General features: G+C 35.5%; 1 long non-coding RNA gene across 1 annotated transcript in view; it reads left to right on the plus strand.

Moving 5' to 3' along the window:
- The window catches only part of LOC150083018 (uncharacterized), an 81,698-nt gene that overhangs the window by 11,486 nt on the left and 56,187 nt on the right, over nucleotides 1–14,025 (plus strand). The window contains exon 2 of the long non-coding RNA XR_016547154.1: nucleotides 1,338–1,500. This is a non-coding gene — a long non-coding RNA (uncharacterized LOC150083018). The remainder of the gene's footprint in view (nucleotides 1–1,337; nucleotides 1,501–14,025) is intronic.

The raw sequence follows: 14,025 nt of genomic DNA on the forward strand, positions 1-14,025 counted from the left end.
TTAATCAAATGAGTATTTTGCTCAAACTTAATTTCTGTGGTGGGACTCTAGCTCTTTTATACAAAATAATAAACAAATTCTTAAAATAATAAATAAGTGTGGCACATTACTGCAGAACCTATCTAAGGCTAATTAATGACCCATTTCTCTCTATTGTTTGATTTCCACTGTATGCCTTTTTTAAATGTTTTCATGGGCACTGTTCTTTTGAATTGGCATCTGTAATTGAACTGCTCTCTTCCAAATCAGCCCGAACTGCCTTCAGCTAGTCAACCTCCAAACTCATCGAACTTTTCTTCATCATTAATCATTTCTACTTCTGTGCCATGGAACAGTCTCCACTGATGTATTTCCTTAAAATTATACATTATACATAAATTAAAGACCAAACATCAACCAACCACTACAAGTTATTAAGTAGTATAGATTCTAATACTTTATATTACTTTTCGTGTTTAGGTTCGGATCACTCTTAAAAAAAAAAAAAAAAAAAAAAAAAAAACATAAATAAATAAAATAATTGCTTTTAAAATCGTAAATGGATTTCTCAGTTTACGATTACAGTACTGCAAAGGAGGCCAAATAATTAAATCGCGCAAATTACTATCAAAACCATTTCCGGTTTCGCCAAACTTCTCCACAGTTTACCATTCCAGGAGAGGAAAAGAACTTAACCGAGCGGTTTACCACTGCCCCGTTTGGGTTATGCTAAGACCTCTCCATCTCCCCAAAACCGGTTCAAGAGCAAGCACGAACACGATTAAAACACACACACACACACAAACTGAGGTTAGTTTCGGCAAACTCCGAGAATGCACTATTCTCTTAGTCCATATTGTCGGTTCTTCATATATAAATATAAGGGATATGCATTTGTAAATATAGTGACCACATTCCGAGTACTGTACAGTTTAGATATCCTAGGTTTCAGAAAATTTGGGTATACTACCGTTACTTCCATCTTTACTACGCTATTTTATGTAATGTCGTAAATAATAATCAAAGTGTATATATTGACAGAAATTAAGAAAAGCAAAAAAAAAAAAAAAAAAACCAGACTTTACTTTTTCTTAGAGGGAGGAGGCAAAATGGAGAGATTATCTATATGATGCACCCTCGATTATCTGGGGTGAGAGGAGAAGGGCAAAAAAGCTCACAAATATTATATTTACGAATTTCTAAGAAAAATAAAAAAAAAAAAAAATTGAGAAAACGGTTTTTATATAATTATTATTTATTTTAATTATGTAAACCTTTGTTATGGAAAATATAAGACTTGACAGGATTCAGTAGAATCAGTTTATTATTATTAATTTAATATGTTCTCTCAATTTCAGAACAGATGGTAGTCTACTATAAAACTGAAGTGAAAAATTACTGAAGGGAAAAATGAGCAAAAAAGATGTTCCAACTGCCAGTTAAAACATTCAACCCTGTCAAGCTCATCAGGCGTAGCCAGTTTGCTTAGCTAAAACACTTGCACTATCATCAGCATAACTAGTAAGTTGAATTTTTCCTAGATTTTTTTTTCTCTTTTTAATATTATTTTCAAGCAGAGTCTGCTAGTCAAGTGTGAACATAAAAACAACAAACATGATTTTTGACCCTTGTTCATTCTATTACCAAATCTAGAATTTTTGTTGCACTGTTGATACAATCGTTTCGCTTGTTCTCAATAGCCGTTAGCATCATCACCATTAGGTAGCGTTGCCAATACACACACAATAAACGCCTGAAAAGAAAAACCATTTTTTTTTTCTCTAGATCAAATGTAATAATTTTTTTTATTTTAACTTATAGCAAATAAAAATAATAAAATAATAAAATTCAAAAACCGCGAATAATACAATAGGAAAAATAATGAAACAGTTCAGAGCTGCACTGAAATAGCCAGATCGTGGCACGGTTAATCCGCAAACCGGATAATCACTCACGGATAATTGAGAATTGACTGTTGCAGGCTTTATTTTTTTATTTTTAAAGATTTCACTTTCGAGGTTACTTTGGAATAATAATTTTGTTCCTACAAAATATATCGCACCATTAACTATCCTCTATTTTTGTTCCTTTTTCTAATGACAACTCTTCCATTAGCTACTTTCCTCCTGTGTTCTTTGCCATTTACGATGTCGGAATTAATGGCTCTTCTGGGGGGTGGATGATATCATTAATGCTTTTTACTATAATTTATTTTTATGCACTTGACGAACAAAATAACAAGAAAACCGGAAATAATGGCAAATTTTTACTTTTAAAAAACCGACGTCTACGTAATTTCTTTCCCTTTGTGCAATATTAAACCATCAACAGAAATAACACTAAAACGTTCGGCGAAAAGCCTTTCATTGTGGCATGCAGCAAATGGCGCTTGGCCATGTCTGCATGGTGGCACTATTTTCTTTTAACGTTATATAACATCATTCATGTTTCTTCCCCATCCCCAGTATTTTGTAATTTTGGGAAGGTGTCAAAGTAGCATTTCAGTAATAGAAAAAATTCCTGTTCTCTGGTGTTAATTCTCAAAATAATTGTTTTATAAAACGCTACGGTGTTATGTGCATTAAAAACTGCTTGAGTTTCTTTGCGTGATAGACAATTATGCAGGATACCAATATGCTAGTTGAAAATGTAGGAAGAAAACAAATTAAATCATTATTTTGTTATCTACTTAATAATCGCAAACTGTTTCATTATTAAAATGTAACAAATTATTACTAACAGAATGCCGTAATTCAAAGAAGAATCATTGCGTTATATTATGTTTTATATTAGAGGATACCAGGGTCAGCTAAAATGGGTAAATGTAAGGTGACGACGTTACAGCTGCCCCTGTTCTCTAATACAGTAGTACCGTGGCTCACCTTACAGTTTACCCGTGTTACAACTGACCCCGGTATTTTTAATGGCTAGAATTTCTTCCAATTCTCTGATAATACTGTATACAGATATAATTTTGCTGTTCTCTTAACTATGGGTTTGAAGAAACACTTCAAATTTCTTGCTTGTCCCAGCTGCGAAAGCGGCCAAGTGATGTTTGAGTAATATACCTTCATATCGTGAAGTATGGAACCGAAGAATTTTGTTTTCGGCTGTGTACTGCAGGGTATATTTTTTTCCCAACAAAGTAATTTTTTTTTTACATGCTTTTTATTGCTGTACTTCATATTAAGATCTATTATATTTACCATATTAGCACAAGTTCGTTTTATACTCTTCTTTTAATACTTAGCAATTTAAATTTATTTTATTTTCTAGCCTTAATTATGATGAAGTATTTTGTTAGTAATGGCCTCATAGGAACAGTAGTAAAATTTCAAATAGGAACGTTAGTAACACATTACAATTGACTCCAGAAACGTTTATATTTCATAGGACGAGACGTTATAGATTTTTATCTTAATGTGAGAGAACGCTTCGAAAGATTTCGAAGATGAACTCAAAAAGAAAAGTTCTACTTTGCTATCTTTTGGCAGTTCCTTTTCATGTCACTATACGGATTACGTAGAAATAGTGATATCGGAAGATAAATATTAGAATGGCGGCATTATGCGGAAGTTCTTGTTTTTCCAAATGCTCTAATAAATTCTTCATCTGTTCCTGCTGAACTTTCGTAAAACTTAGAGTTATATACAAACAGTTGCTACTCAATGTCGGAAGAGCAGAACAAGGACGGCAAATCGTTCAGATACAGTATGAACAGATGAGGACCTAAAGGAGAATCTCCTGGGTCGCTGTGTGATATAGTAAAAATATACTAAAGCCTCACTTTCAAACGCTAACAAGTAAATGACAATTACTAAGCAGCTGTTCGTAGATTCAGTAAAGAGAAGAGAGAAACAACAGAAATATTAAACGAGGAGAACCAAAAGATGAACAAAATGAAATACATCCAGAAATAATTTACTTTTATAAAGAATAGTACGTACAAAGTAGCTATATAGAGCCCGCGTTCTCGCCCACTCTCTCTATTTATTTACATATATATTTAACTAAGATTAAATGCAACTGGACATAATATTTTTAATAGTGATAATTATCTATAAAATATAGGTGTAAAAACACTATAGACAACTCTTAAAGGAAAAAAACTACGACAGTAGTGTAAAAGGCATCATTTCAACTGTATCTCATATTGTGCTCATCCTTCACTACGACTTCTCATTCTTATCACGTATATCTTTTGGCATCCCTAATATTGTGGGATTATGGGTTGTCATGTTTGCAATACCAGGGTGTCTGCCCACCCACCGATGAAAGGCTAACTATCCTTGAAACGGTGCCGTCTGGATGGCGGTTCCCTATGAGAATAAGTAACAATAGTCTTCTCTATTGGTTAGTATTATTTGGTCTTTAGGAGCATTAGCAACTAAAGCTATATTGCTCCGGGGATATGCGGTGGTCATTCCCTGACATTTCGAAATCCTCCGTATTTGGTGGTCACGGGCTCGAACCCCGGTCTAATCAAGAAGCGTGTGCTACGCACTGCTGCTTCTGCCCACCTGGCTACGGAGGCGCCCTCTATTAATGAAGCGTTACTTATTCAAGGTAGTGCAATACATGGTAACTCGTTGCGAAGGATGAGCACAATATGAGATACAGTTGAAATGATGCCTTTTACACTATTATCGTAGATTTTTCCTTTAAGAATTGTCTATGGTGTTTTTACACCTATATTATACACTGGTGTTCAAAGAAAGTGCATCACCCTTTAAAATTGTAATTGTCGTCCGAATAACGTAAGTATATGGCAATATTTCTTACAGATTGCATCAGCTGTTACTTTCAGCTATATAAGCATGCTCTGCAAGAGTTGCAGTCATTCCTTGCTTGTGTCAGGATGGCAAGTTACGTTCAGTTGACGCCACAAAGAAAGAGTGCTATTGTTGCTTTACGTGAGGAAGGGTGTTCTTCCCGTCATATTGCTTATAGTGTCTTGTAATCAGTCGACGGTGAGTAGATTTCTTTCCAAACTCAAGAATACTGGTTCTGCTGATAGGAAAAAAGGAACAGGACGCAGACGAGTCCCTACGCCAAAACAGGACCGGGTTTTGAAGCGCTTATGCCTTAAAAACCGTAAAGCTTCTTCGTCTGAACTGAAAAGAGAATGGGAAGAACTGTTACTGCACTTGTTACCACTCCATACAGGAGTGGTAACAAGTGCAGTAACAGTCAGAAGACGCCTTTTCAAAAATAGACTTGTAGCCCTAACAAGAAGCCCCTCCTCACACAAAAAATGAAAAAGGCCCGATTAATTTGGTGTAAGGAGCATGTCAAATGGACCCGAGAGCAGTGGAAGTCAGTTATTTTGACGAAAAGAAATTCAATCTGCATGGCTCTGATGGGAGACAAACGATTCGGCGTAGACGTGGTGAATCATCAATAAAAGATATAAAAGACACTGAGCAGGGTTGCCATCCGTTGAAAATGATTTTTAAAGGCATTATGGGAAAATTAACGGACAATTACTTTTTAATATTTTACATATGTCCGTTATAAAGGTCGTATGTACAGAGGCTACACTATAAATTCTGCCCCCTTGCTAAATTTACCCCCCCATGTGATATGCTTGCTCGCTCACCCACTCTTCTGGTGCTGCAGCTCTTGTAGGGCCTTGGCCTCCTTAACGTCTGCCCACTCTTCTCTGCTTCTAGCGCTCCATCGCCAGTCCCTAACTCCCATTGTTCTCAGGGCTTCTATATTGCCGAGCCATCTCTTCCGCGGTCTTCCTGCTCTTCGTTTTCCATCAGAGTTTTGGAGCATGAATTTGACAGAAGCTCTGTACTCTTCCATCCTCCCCACATGCCCCAGCCATCACAATTTTCTTTTTCTTATTTTTGTTATCTAGGACTTCGTAAAGCTGGTACAATTCTTGGTTTGTTCTGATCTTCCACTGTCCATCTTTGTTGACTGCCTGTATATTTTCCTGAGGACTTTTCTTTCCCACACTTGCAGCACGCTCTCATCTCTTTTAGTCAGTGTGCGTGTTTCGACGCCATACAAACGACTGGTCTTATCATCATCTTGTAAATTGTCAACTTCCTCGAAACACTTGAAGATCTAAGTAATTTCTGGTAGGCAAAATAACATCTGTTACTAGCGGCTATTGTAATTTTTACCTCCACACTAACGTTGTCCTCCGTAATAATACCACCCAAGTACATGAACCGCTGCCCTCTCTCTCAAAATTCTTTCCTCCTCCCACCTCGAACTCTTGACGTTTTCAAATATGTAATCGTTGAAGACATCAAAGATTACATATTAGAAATCTTTCTTTCTGTTGTTAAGCATATACTTGGTTTTACCAGTGTTGATCACTAAGCCAGTATGCTTTCTTTCGGATAATTTGCTGTTCTACTTAACACTATTACATCATCAGCAAAAGCCATATACTGCATTGTTCTGTTGAATGAAGTGCCTCCTGGGATTATCAATATTTTCCTTATGGCTGCCTGCTTCTAGGCTCAAGATGAACAAGGTTGTCGAGAGGGCATTTTCCTCTCTTAATCCTCTTCTCACTTCGAATGGTTCAGAAAGCTATCCTTGGATTTTCACCTTAGCTTCAGTATTGCTCAGAGTTATTTTCATCAAAGTGGCATTTTTGTTGGTATTTTATTTTCAATTCTCTTAGGACTGTAAGCAGCTTGTTTCTACTGATGCTATCGTAAGCTTGTTTGTAAGCGATGAATAACTGGTGTACGTTAATGCTAAACTCCTAGCATTTCTCCAATATCATCCTGACTGAAGATTTGGTCGATCCCTCATAAAACTACACTTTCCGCGCCAAGACCTTCAAAAATATCTTATATGTGACATTTAACAAAGATATTCCTCTGTAGTTACTGCAGATGTCTTTTCTTTTTTCTTTTTCCTACTCCATCCACAAAATTACACAATATTACGGCAATCCTCTATTCTTGGGACATTACTTCCTTTTCCCAGATTTACAGTTTGTATATTTATTCTTTCAGTTCTTCCCCTCCATACTTTAACAGCTCTGTTTGGATACCTTCTTTCCCAAGAGCTCTGTTGTTTTTCATAAATCTTATTGCACATGATCTTTAAGCAGAACACCAAACTAGCCGTCGTAATCTCGCCCCCGACGGTTGATTTGATATGGTTGTTAAAAGGCTACATAAATAAATAAATTTTCTGTTTATATCGGGACGACCACACGGTCAGAATAGTTCACAAGACAGAGCATACAAGAAACAACACCGTATTTAGCTGTCACGGGCTTGAATCCCGGTCACTCAAGGAACGTGTACTTATGTACCCTCGCGCTTGACTACTCAGCTACGGCAGCCTTAGATTCCTAAACGATTTCCATTATTTTCAAACTACGAAATTTTTATTTTTTTATTTGCTGAAATTGCCCTACAATTTCCTGATGATACTGTGTGGTGGTGTTTGTAGTATATGTTATTCTCTAAACTACCAATATGAAATTTTTGCGAATTCTATTAATATAAACTACTCTCACACTAATGTGATAGCAGCGAAGTATATTTTTTAAACACATTTATAATTTGATAGTATAAAACAGAGCTATATCGATTGGTTATGCCTAGAGAGGAAGAAGTGAATGAAATAGTCAACAAGAGTTCAAAATATGAATATGATAGTATAATGAGGTAAGTTTCTCTTATTCTTCTACAAACACATTTATAATAAATAACCACATTATAAAGAGTGTTACTCAACAATTAATTCAACATAACTACAAATAAATTTTCCTATACGTTGAATACGAGAATATGACTAATAGGCACTTCCACAATTAATTTTTGTGTTCTCAACGTAAAGCTTTAAGTGTTGCGAGTTGAATCAAATTTTCTTAGGCAGTGCTAACTTTCAAAGTTAGTATTGCATGGCATGGGGAAAGAATTCGCCTGCATTAAGTGAACTCCTTCGTACAATTAATAATGAAGTAGAAAATTTTACGTCTGTCCATTTTCTCTTGCATAAGCCTTTTGTCCTCGCCAATGTTTTGTAGTGTGTGTGTACGTATGTGTTAGAGGTATTTCTGGAGCACCATTCTACGAATACTAGCATTTCATATCAATTGTTTATTATATGCGTCTCAAACAGAGGCAGTTTTTCAACAGAAGTGCTCTTATTTTTCATTTCTTTTAAAAATTAACTTCAAATAAGAAAATTGGATACCATAAACATAAAAACAGAAGTAAAACGTTGAGGTCTATATTCTTTAAGCTGTAAAGATAAATGATTATTTGAAATTATCAACCGATAATGAAAGGTGGGGACCCATGCTTATTAATATAAGAAACTGCATCAAACGTTAGCTCACCAAATGTATAAACATGGGATCCCAACTGTACGAATCACTCCTCGGATAAAGGTACAACTGGAAGTTCAATTTTTCGAGTTATCAATCAAAAATTTGAAATAACCCATCGTGCCCGGCATCACGAATACATCGAGAACTACTACTTGAAATATCGACATATTAAACATCTAAAAGTACATTGAATTGAAACGAGAACAAAGCGTACAAAATTTAACAAGGGTGCTTACTTCAAGAAGGAGGAAATTCAATTTCCCCTCATACATGCACTCACTATTATACTCTACTTTCTTCAGCTTGCAGCCCACTTTTTTTTTATGTTAAAATTTTAACAATATCCACTGTTTTTTAATCATCTTTTCAAAATCATTAAAAAAAAAAAGAGCTCATCAACTGCTTCTTTCCATACAAACATTTACAGCAGAGTAGTATAGCTTTTTGATCCAAAGATGTATGAGGGTTGTGACAATGGGAGGTAAGAAAAGTACTTGATACTGGCATTGTCGCTGGAAAAAATTTCCAGCGACAGTAACCCGACGATAGAAATGTCTTAATGTTTCATTAAGACTGATCAGTAGATTATACTGGGGGGAACTGAAATAATAGTTAGGGCGGGACAAGGTGACACCGAAAGGGTAGACAGGAAGAGGTATGCCGGGATGATGTCTGTCCCCTACTTTGTTTAATGTATATAAATATAAATAGTTCAAGTGGCAATTGATATAGGAAATATTATGAAGCAGAACTGTATGGGGCAAAGATGGGGAAAAGTTTATTGAGAGAGTTAAATTGAGAAAAAAAAAAAAAGTTTATTGAAAGATATGGCACTGGTGAAAGATTATGAGAGGAATGATTGCAGAAATTGGTTAATAGGATAAAGGAAAGTTGTGATGGGTTTGTAATGAGAATAGATATTTTTAAGATAAAGGTTTTGAGAGTGGGAAGAGAAAAGTGGGGGTTAAATAATGAAATAGGCGGGGGGGGAGATAACAGACCAGTTGAGCAAGCATAGGTATTTGAGAAACCGAATGGTGGAAGAAACAAAAGCAGCAGGGAAATAATAGCAATGGGTAAAAAAGCTTTAGAGAAGTGGAGAATAATATTATACGAGACGATTAGGAATTGGGTTAAGGAAAATATTGGTACAATGTCTGGTATGGAGTGTGATACGCTATAGAGTAGAGACATGAATGATATTAGAGGAATGGAAAGTTTTGAGATGTGGAATGTAGGGGGAGGATGGAAAAGGTAAGATTGGTTGATAAAGTAAGAAACAAGATTTTCAGAAGCGGCTGAGAGAAAATGTATGATTGAAATAATCAAAAGGCAGAAGAGAAATTGAACTGAGCATGTGTTACTAGATGAGGGTTAAATTTTGGTTAAGAAAAATGGACGTGATGGAGGACCAAGTTGAGGGAATGGTGGATATCGGAAGATGAAGAGGAGGGTTGGGAATACGGAGATATGGAGAAGTAATTGTGTGCTTGGACCTGCCTTTGGCAATTACTAATGATGATAATGATTTCGTTTGCATTTAACTTTTCATTTTGCATGATTTTACTTCTTTTACAAAGTGTGCTTTTATTTGTACAAAGATGTAAAACCATTCTGAGAGAAGTTCGGAATTTATGCTTAAAATTTTGGTTAAGAAAAATCTCCTTTATGCATATTATCCCAGTGAATTAGTAAGGTTTTATTGTAGTTTTTATATTGTTATCTTGTGGAACCATATCCAAATTTTCTACCGTATTTGCATGATTTCCAACCTTAAGGGAGGAGATAGTGATAGTTCCTTTGTTGCTGCAAAAATTTTTCGCGCGATTTTTTGGAAAATGTGAATTTAAGAACATTGTTAAAATTTCCCTCAAATTGCGAAATCTTGTTACTTTCTGCAACCTCAGTCTAGCGTTCATTTGCTGTTTTAGCAAACAGACTAAAAATGGCAACTACAGGATATGAGGCACTTCGACTTTCAAAATTAAGAGAAATATGCGCAGTTTAATAACAAAGATGTTTTTATCGAGAACTAATGACAGTATTGAGTGCTATACTAAACATGTGTGTGTGGTTTTCATTCTTTAAACTTTAATATACACATACGTGTGTGTATATATATATATATATATATATATATATATATATATATTGGTATTTTTTTTAGCTGATTTCTAATATAATATGAGTTATCCACGAGGTGTGGCGATAAAATTCTCGGAGTGATGCTGTTGCGGTCATGTTCGAACATGACCGCAACAGCGTCCGATTATTTTGAAAATAAACGTAACTGGCTATGTTGTAGTTCTAGTTCAAACTTCCTCCAAGAGATGGTGATAAAGATTGTCACAAAAGGCCGATAAGTTCGTTAGTAGTGTTAACGTTCCGTGTCACGATTTTGCAATAGATCAACGAAAGTAATACATCAAAATTTGATTTTGATGTATTACTTGATGTATTTGTTGCAGATTTTCCCAAAAATCTGCAACAGAAACGTATGAAATAAAACTGTTTATGGTGATGAAACGTTAAGTCGTACCAGTATGTCTGAATGGTACAAGGCAAAGCGGTTCAACGTGACGACAAAGTTGCAACGGTCAGATTGCCAATGGTCTGCAATCTAACGGTGTGATGTTATGTGATGCTGGCCACTATGCTGTATGAACAGTTTTATAAATCATTTTGCTTTCATTAAATATTATTTATGTTAGTTAAAAAATAATGAATTTAGGGCTGACAATTTATAGCGAACATGCAAGACAGAACGGCCTCAGATGTAGAAATCTAAGCAGTCAATCAATTGATCATAAGTTATGGAAATAGCAAGGGTGGTTTCAATAGGTTATTTCACATGGAAGTTGCTGTATATATATATAAGTCGATTTTTTTTAATTAAATAGTATTTATCTGTAGGGAATTAGGTGTATATGGACCAGGCTACCAAGTTAGCAAATGTAAACTAGCTTTAGCCTGGGAGGCCTATAAACGTTATATTAATGAAATGGTATTAAAAATAATATGATGCTAAATAATGAAAATAACAATAAAAAAAAAAAAATATATATATATATATATACACACACACACATTATTTTATTTATTATTATTATTATTTTTTTTTTTTTCGTTATATCTGGCTCATTAAGCATGTAGCATCCTAAATTGGAGCGGCAACTTTTTTTTTTTTTTTACAGATCTAACTCTTCTGCGGAACTGTTTTGAGAATCAAATCTTGCACTAAACCCTAATTAAAAAAAAAAAAAAAAAACCAGGAGAATTAACAATAAATTAAAAGCTGCAATATATGCGTGCAAATTAAATAAAAAATTCTTAACAAAAATTAATGAACATTTGCAGAGAACTAGGGTTTCGTGGAACTTTGGAAACCACTGCGCTAGCAGTTTGAACATTGGATATTTCTTAATCGGTAGTAATACTATATATTGTCATTAGATATCAAGATCCTTTATACCAAACTCTTTCCCTATGTGGTATGCTCCTCTTTCATTTAAAAAAATCAAAAAAAAAAAATCACAGAACTCAGTTTGAAAAACCTACGATCTAGAACAGTGATTCACAAGCTGTTGCCAAGTCTCTCCCTCGGGTTCGTCAGAAGATTGACTTTGCTCATTATGTGTGCCACTAACAAGTTATTTAATTACAGCAAAATAAATAAAATACAAACTAGTCCGTCACACTAATTGTGAGAGTTAAGTTGCTGAAGCTTCTTATTTTTCTTTCGTTAGCATTTCTGGAAGCTACGATATAAGCGATTAATTATGTATCACGCGGACTATACACACTGACAAAGTTTTATTTTTTAAATCTGCGTACTATGAAACGTGAACGAACAAATGCTTAAGACGATTATAAATATTTTTTGTTTGCTGATCGTAATAAAACAATACTGTATTTTATTTTGGGGAATCGCCGGTAAAGCTAGAACCAAAAGACGTCAGTGGCCGAAAATGTTTATGTGGCCCTGATATAAGGAATGATATTATTAGCATTAATAATATTATTAGTTGAGGCATATGATGGAAGAAAGCAAGCTTATAGAGCATCAGCCAACAACAACAAAAAAAAAAAAACTTTCCCAGTTCACCCATCCGGTAACTCCAAATGTTTGTTTAGTTCAGCCTTAAATTTATTTAAATAAAATTAAGCTATCAACTTCCACAACAACAGATGGAAGTCTGTTCCAGCAATCAACTACCCGCTGGCTAAAGGCAAACTTCGGCAAATTTATTCTACAACTTGAATCTATCCCCCCCCCCCTTAGGTTCTTAATCTAAGCAAGCGGAAATATCCCATCAGCATTGAGCCTGCTCAAACCATTCAAGGCCTTGTACACCTCAATCAGATCACCTCGCAGGTGCCTAGTCTCCAGATGCTGCAACTTATAGAATTTAAGCCTCTCCTGGTAAGAGAACCCCTTTGTTCCTCTCACCAATCTTGTTGCCATTCTCTGTACTCGTTCTAGCAACTCTACATCCTTCCTAAAATGAGGTCTCCAGACCTATACGCAGAACTCAAGGTGTGGCCTAACCACTGGCTTATACAAAGGTATAATCACCTCCTTGTCGCTGCTAGCAAAATTCCTATATATCATTCACAAAAATGACCTGCTCCGGCAGCGCGTTTGCACTGCTCAGAGAACTTCATATCCTACTGCACAATTACCCCCAAGGTTTTTTCATTCCCACCTCCCTGATTGTAGTACCACACAGTTTGTACGTTTCTCTTGGGTTACTGCTACCCATATGCAGTACTTTGCATTTGTCAATGTTAAACTTCAGTTGGCACTTCTCAGTGCATCTACCTAACTTTTCTAGATCCTGTTGCAGTAGCATACACTCTTTACTATCATTAACAACCCTGCCAACGTTTGTATCAACTGCAAACTTGGACATTAAGCCTGATATACCTTCATCGATATCATTGATAAATACACAAAACAACAATGGGCCCAGCACTAAACCCTGGGGGACTCCACCAATAACATTAGTCCACGTAGAGCAGTGTCCATTTATTACTACTCTCTGCCGTATCCCACTCAACCGTCCCTTTATCCATTGCAGCAACTTGGCCTTAATGCCATACCGCTCCAATTTGTATGGCAGTCTTCCATTTGCAATAGTATCAAAAGCTTTCCTGAAATCCAAGTATATGATAACAAAATTATTTTTTGCATCGTTCCTTTGACCACTTTGACTGGATACTACGATGTGACCACATCGTAGTATCCAGTCAAATTGGTCAGACAAGACCTGCCCTTAACAAACCCATGCTGTGTCGGAACTATTACTGCAGTCTTGTCTAGGTGATCCTGCATCACTTCTTTAACCAGTGACTCCATTATTTTCCCCGGAACAGAAGTTAAACGAATAGGTCTATAATTATTTGCGTCACACTTTGAACCCCATTTATGAATTGGAGATACATTTGCACATCTCCAGTCCATGGGGAACCTCTCCTGAATCTAAGGATGCTCTCATATTCATCAAGCACTGCTCTAGGTAGGAAATATTAACAACTGGAAAGCTAATAATTGGCAACAAAACAAGATTTATATATATATATACAAATATATTTAACAAGTTTATCAAAAAAAAAAACTGGCATTTATGCATTTAAAAAAAGTAAACATCCTTCGGAGTAGCGTTTTTTTTTTTTTTTTTTTTTTTTTTTGTTCATTCGTGCTCCAAATTCCAGCAATGATGCGA

The sequence above is a fragment of the Mastigoproctus giganteus genome, chromosome 7 (assembly GCF_048544385.1).
Source record: "Mastigoproctus giganteus isolate SK-2022 chromosome 7, ASM4854438v1, whole genome shotgun sequence".
Lineage (NCBI taxonomy): Eukaryota > Metazoa > Arthropoda > Arachnida > Uropygi > Thelyphonidae > Mastigoproctus > Mastigoproctus giganteus.